Genomic DNA, 6,000 nt, shown 5'->3' with positions numbered 1-6,000 from the left:
ATTCTTAGTGGACTGGCTCCAAAGGTTCATTCCCCGATAAGTTGCAGTCACGCCATGCCTTTACTAGGTTGGATAAGTATTTAATTTGATCAAGAGATACTTCAATTTTTCTTTTCCTTTTTTATTTAGTGAGCAAGACTGGAACCACAAATCTCGTAATCACTAACATAAACGTCTGTCAGTTGAACTATGCTCACTTTAATCCGATAGTCCAAGAAGTGGGAAAATGAGGAAAGTGGAGGTGGATGATTTTTTTAATTTGTTTTAAAATATAAAAAGTAATGGAATTTGGAAGAAGGTGGGAGAAGGAAAATAGGTGGTGTAGAAGAAGCAGTATTAGATGTGGGGATGGGAAGGATCAAAATCATGGCTCTCAAATTTCTTAAATTAAAAATAAGAAAAACAGACAAAAAGGCCTGAGACTGAGTTGAAACTATTACAGGATTATGTTTTTATTGATTTAAAAAGAAAAATGAAAAAGAAATGGCACGTGATTGGTGGTCGGATGGCACGGGGTTCTGGCGGATGTCACCAAAAGGGGAAGACCCCCTATTTACAAATCTATCCCTTTTATTTTTTAAGAGAGGAATATCTTTGACAAATATCCGCCTCTCCTTTTAATACAAAGCATTTATTGGTTTTATTTGGACTTTTTTGAGCCTTTCACAAACACTAAGAGCTACTTTCTCTCAATAACAAAAAAAACAAAAAAAACGGCCTTTTTTCATGCTTCAACTTTCAGTTTAAGTTGCATCCATTTCCACCTCCTCCTCCTCCTCTCTCTCTCTCTCTTAAATTTGTGGCCTCAAATCTCTCTCTCTCTCCTCTTTTAAGTTTTGATTAATATTTCTTTCAATCCTAAACTACCGATAAATTGTAAGACTTTGCGTAACCACACTCATTATTTCACAAACTCTTTCTTTTTCTAATTCAAATTTCAATTCTTAGTCAAATATTTTCAAAATTATAACATTTTTTTCTTTTTAGATGTCAAAATTTTATATAGATTTTGAAAATATTATTCTAAGTAAATAATAAAGAAAAAAATCACAAGGATAAGGACTACTATTAGATAAACTCATTCAAATTGTCTCATCTCAAATAAACACAAGACACATGAAATAGTTTCATGAGAGCAACAACTAGGGACTGGAATTGATGAAACAATTGAGTCATTTAACCCAAAACATCTACCACAACCTTAGAGGTCAAGATCGAGGTCGAGACTGAGACCAAAACGAACAAATTTCATCAAGTAGGTCAAATGGCCCAAAAGGCCTCCCTCAACCTATAACTTCAAGGTCAGGGCAACCAGCCCTAATTGGTTCTCCTTCTACAAGTTCAATTTAGCCTTCTAGAGTTCTATTTGTATAGAGATTGAGGAACCTAAGGTTTAATTCCACTATGGGAGAATGATAACTCGATGTTATTCTTAAAAATTTACTTTTATTCTTGGGCTGAAAATTAAATATCGAAGTGTCTGTACATTAACAAGTGACTTTATTCTCTAAATATAAGTGTGAAGATTTGGAGAATTTTTTTACCATATTTTACCATTAATTAATTTAATTTAAAATAATTATGAAGAGGAATTTCAATAATTAATTAGGGTGTGGATTGTGCAATGAGGATAGGATTAGACGGTGACTTGTGGATTAAAATTGATGTTTCTAAGGGAAAAAAAAAAAAAAGGAAAAGCGCAAAGTTGGGTCTTGTGATGACAGCTCATCAATATCTTTTAGGCGGAGTCATTCCACGTCTTTTTCACAAACCAAACATTTGGAGAAGGACAGCTGTCCATCTCTTCGCCACATATTTATTATTCTCTTTTTTAAATTTAATTAAAATAAATTAGTCGGTGTTTTTTTAGTGAGCCATCAAAATGTTATCTCTTTTCAAATTTTGTCGGAAGCTTCATTTTTAATACCATCTCAATCATTATTAAATAAAAATCATTCTTTTCCATTTCAGATTTTTTTTTTATTTCTTTTTTTTATTGCGCCCCAAATTTTACAATTTCTTACATACTTTTACATNCCCCCCCCAAAATATTTAACAACTTGAAACCAATTTTTAAACGTATCACTTTTTTCTTTCAAACAAAAAAAAAATAGTAAAATTTCTTTTTCTAAGAAAAAAAAAAAGATACTTTTATTTAGAATATTCCACTACACTGTAAATGAAAATAAATACTTCAAAATGATAATCTATTTACATTATGATTTTATAATTTATTGATCCATATATAAGTTTGTTCTTTAGGTGAAATCAATAAGATATAATTGTCAAAAAAAAAAAAAAAAATCCAATAAGATATAAGTAAAGCTAAACATTGTAAAATAAATAATAATTAAAAAATAAATAAATATATGTCTTAGTTGCCAATTTATAGCTTGCATTGACAATTGATAATAAACTTGAATCAAATTGTAATTAGTCTTAATTTCACTTTTCAACTTTAGTTCGTATAATAATAAATTTTGGTTAGCAATTTGCAGGACTTGTTGAGTTTCTTAATAAGTTGTAGCACAGGCAATAGTAAAATGGCAAGTGTAATTCATTTCAGTCTAGCAATTGTAAAGTGTGGAGTCAAAGTATTAATTCTTAAGATTGGTAAGTTGTATAATTAATTATTATCAAAATTATTATTTTAGTAGAGGTGAAGATGAATATTTGAATATTTGACTTCAAGTGAATCTAATAATAATGCTAACAACATTGATGTGCTTGATTATTTCATAAACTAGTGCTTGTTTCACATGCAATCAAGCTTTTGTTTCATGTTTTCAAATTCACTAAGTTTAACGAATGTGTATAAGAGACAATTTGAATATTGTTTTTAAAACGATGTTTCGTTTTTGTAATTCAAATAATGTAAATTTTAAAAATAGCATTTTTGTTTTTTTTAGTTTGTCAATAATTTAGACTTCGTTTGGTAATTATTTGGTTTTTATTATTATTATTTTTCTAAATTGAGTCTATTTCATCTACATTTCTTACAATGATTTGCATCTTTCTTGAACATAATGATTGAATTCTTAGTCAAATTTCAATTTTTAAACCATTGGTGAAAAGTAGATAACAAATGAAGAAATTCGGAGATGAAAGTAGTGTTCATAGGTTTAATTTTTAAAAAAACAAAAACAAAAAACAAAATGGTTATCTAATGACCTTAGATTTTAAATTTTAAAATGTAGAAATATGGATTTAATAAATACAATAGTTTGTGTTGTAAATTCAATTTTTGTTTGTAACATAATATGTATTATATAAAGTACTAGACAATATATGATATTATGAAATAACAACAATACAAAATGCTTTAACATGAAACAACTACAAGTAGTTTTGAGTTTTATAAAACATATTATCAAACACGTTTTTAACGGTAGGTTAAAATAGAATGCTAATTTGTGAATCTCCTACCAAGCATACATTTGAAAATATGACATACAACTTTTTTTTATTGATTCTTTTATTTTCATTTTCAATCAACAAGCCCCATCTTCTAATAAATATTTCTAAAATGAAAAAAAAAAACAATATTAGAGTTTTTTCAAGTAATTATTTTAAATAGTAAAATTATTGGAAATATTTTTAAATATAGTAAAATGTCACAGTCTACAATGATATTTTGTTTTATTTTATATAAGTAGGTTCATTTTACTATATTTATAAATCATTTTTTTACTTAGGTATTGTATGAAAAGGGAAAATTATCAGAAATAATCTTTTTAAGTTCTCACATTACAAAACTAACACTCTTTTTTAAAACTCGTTATAAAAGTTTTTTTCTGTCCATCTCGTCCGAGATCGGCCACCGAGATTTAATTAAAAAAAACTAAGTTTTTTCTAACTTATCGATTGTTTTAGGCCTTCTTTGTGAAACACGGATCTCAATTTCCCTACTTAAGCATAAAATTAAGGGGATTAACTAAGTATAAGTTAAATCCTATGTCAAAGAGAAGGAAATTATAAATGTTGAATAGATTTTCTTTGAATAGCTTTGAGATAAGTCTTAACTAGTGAAAATTTGGCTGAGTGTGAAGTCAAAAGAAACCATGCGTTGGGTGTTAGGAAACATTAACGCATGAGATGAGGCTGAGTTAGTAGAGGCTTAAAAAGGATTAAGCATTGAAGCAAAGGCAACCATGCGTTTGTGAGGTTAGACGCATGTTGATCAAAGTATTGGCAAGAGGCGTTGCCAAGAGTTGCTCATGCGTTGAGGCTGCATGAGCGAGAGTGGAGAGAGCGAGAGAAGTTTGGGCATAAGGTGCTAGACAAACGATCGTATAGCTATGTGCGGGTGTTGATGATGCGCTAGACGATTGTGTAGCTTCGGGTGGCGCTAAACGATAAAGCTACACAATAAGCGATGACACTACACGATCAGTGTAAGCGCTAGACAATAAGCGTGAAAGCTAAACAATAGCGTATGCGATAGCACTATACGATAGCGTTAAGCATTGAGCGAGCGCTAGACAATGTGCAGGCATTGGGTGATAGACTATATGATGGCGCTATATGATGAGCATAAGCGTTGCACGATAGGCCAAGTGTTATGTGATGGGCATTGCGCGATAGACGTAGATGATGGGTGATGGCATTAGACGATAGGCAAATGCGTTAGACGATAAGGCGTCAGCGCTGCAAGATGGAGCAATGATAGGCGCAACAACTATGCGATGGGCTATACGTGAGATCATTGAGAGCGAGATGCTTACTAAATGATTGAGCTACACAATGGGGCGTTGGTGCTATACGATGGACGTAGGCACTAAACGATTATAGCGAGAGACAGCGAGAGGGCTGAATGTTAAGCGACAGCGAGATGTTTAGTAGACTATGGAGCTAAGCGATGATGTGTAGGAGCTACACGATGGACTAAATGATGGAGCGGTGCTGAGGCTTGCGTTATACAAGGCTGATGAGCTCACTTGGACAAATGGTTGAACGGAGAGAAGGTTGAAGATTAAGTTAGTAGGAGAAGGACGAATAAAGATTCATGCAAAAAGAGTCTTATGCATGAGGAAGACAACTCAAGTAGGTGAGTGGCATAAGAGTAGGTGAATGGAAAAAGAAGTAGGTGATGGCAAAACATGGTGCAAATACTTCAAGAATAGGAAGTGTCTTGTATTAGAGACCTTAAAAGATGAAAAGGATCATTTCTTTTAGCCTATAAATACCACCACAAGATGTTCTTCAATTCATAAGCCAAATCCTCAAATAAGAGTGTTAGAAGGTGGATTTGGAGGATACCATGCGTTGATCATTGAGGGCATACGTTGGTAGCAAGACCATGTGTCGATCATGAAGTTCCAAGAGGAGGAGATGCTGTCGAACAGTGAAGTCTGAAAGTAACATCAATTTGGAACGAGAAGTTCTCCCAGAATACTCATGCATTTTGAGTAATTCTAAAGCCACCTAAAAGCACTGAAAGTATAGTTTTCATGGTAGGGCTGTTAGAGAAGAAGCTCCAAGGAATCGGGCTGGAGAGTGAGGAAAAGACAGAAGGGTCGCTGTTAGGTAAGCTTGGGCCAGTCTTGATGTTTTGATGATGCTGGCCAAACCACGAAGAGTTCTAAGCTAAGATTGTAAGGTAAGCTTCTTGAGACATTCTAGAGCATGTTTGTAGAAGGAAGTATCTCGAGATAAGGCTTAGAACTATGAGTAATCTGAGCTTTAAATTGAATGGGATTCAAAAGAAGACCCGAGAAGACTAAGGAACTTCTAGAGAGGAAGATTCCTATCTTACCAAGGTGAGTAGTACTTTCTTGTAAGACTTAAAGTATATCTTTTAAGAGTATATGTAAATGCTTATGTTACGAATGAGTAAATTAGCATGAGAATGAGATTATGTGATCAGGATGGTCAGAGGGTCAATAGACTTAGTTCCCAAGCCTTGAGTGGAACCTCACAAGATGGTTAGGGGACCGGGAGATCTAGTTCCTGAGCCTGTTGGAGGAACCTTGTATGGGATGGTCAGAGGACCAACGAGCC

This window comes from Benincasa hispida, chromosome 8 (assembly GCF_009727055.1).
Source record: "Benincasa hispida cultivar B227 chromosome 8, ASM972705v1, whole genome shotgun sequence".
NCBI lineage: Eukaryota > Viridiplantae > Streptophyta > Magnoliopsida > Cucurbitales > Cucurbitaceae > Benincasa > Benincasa hispida.
The sequence above is the reverse complement of the archived record's forward strand: the minus strand, read 5'-3'. Positions refer to the sequence as shown.